The following is a 1,074-nucleotide window of genomic DNA, read 5'->3' on the forward strand; positions in this document are numbered from 1 at the left end:
ATGTTGCTGAGGGCTTTGTCATCAATACAAATGCTTTGAAAGCAGGGTCTACCTTTTCGTGGTCATGTAGAGAATAAGGGAAAATTTGTTCAGCTTTTGCTATGTCGTTCTGCTGATGTGGAAGGCCTAAAGCAATGGGTTCATTCTGGCAAATATATGTCACATGAAATCATTAACGAGGTGATTGAAATAATGGCTCATGAATTGTTACGTGGTATTATAGCTAATGTAAAATGTGCAAATTACTATGCACTTATTGCAGATGAGACACAAGATGTTAGTAGAATTGAGCAATTGCCTGTTTCAATGGCAAGTTTTTTGAAGGATGTTCTTCTTAGATGTGACTTGTCACTTAATCGTTGTAGAGGGCAAGCATACAATGGAGCTGCCAATATGTCTGGATGCTTCAATGGAGTTGCCAGTCATTTAAGAAGTGAAGAAAAAGCAGCACTGTATGTACATTGTACTGCACGTTGCTTAAATCTTTGCTTGCAAAACTGTGCTCGTAGATGTTCATATGTTAGGGATGCTCTTGGGCTTGTCATGGAGATATTAAATATTATCTGTAACTCACCAAAACGGTTGGCAAGTTTCAAGACAGTACTGAAGGAATTTGTCCTAATTCTCCAGATCTAAAGCCACTATGTCTAACGAGATGGACAGTACGTACTGTAGCTATTGCTGCCGTCTTAGATAACTACAGTGCAGTTATAGAGGAACTTCATAGAATTGGTGAGTCACATTGTGAAACATCAGCCAGAGCAGTTGGTAATGCAGTAATGATGGAGCGGTTTTCTACCTTCTTTGGTTTAAAGTTATCTCATCTTTTGTTTAGTGCAACACAACAGGTTGCCACTACATTGCAGTACAAAGACATCAATGCTCAAGAGGCTGTTACTGCAATTAATGCTGCAAAGCATCTTTTATAGAGGCAGAAATCAGAGGAAGAATTTGATCTCTTTTATCACACTGAGACAAAATGCTATTGATAACAAGATCCAAAAACCAACACTTCCAAGACAAAGAAGAGTCCCTCAAAGAGTAGATAGTGGTGCACACAATCATGTCTTTTCA

The 1,074-nt window shown here is 38.6% G+C and overlaps 1 pseudogene; it reads left to right on the forward strand.

Moving 5' to 3' along the window:
- On the forward strand, positions 1-636 carry LOC109593782 (zinc finger MYM-type protein 1-like; annotated as a pseudogene).
- Positions 637-1,074: the final 438 nt, after the last annotated feature.

Source organism: Amphimedon queenslandica, unplaced genomic scaffold, assembly GCF_000090795.2.
Source record: "Amphimedon queenslandica unplaced genomic scaffold, v1.1 AMPQUscaffold_13505, whole genome shotgun sequence".
Classification (NCBI taxonomy): domain Eukaryota; kingdom Metazoa; phylum Porifera; class Demospongiae; order Haplosclerida; family Niphatidae; genus Amphimedon; species Amphimedon queenslandica.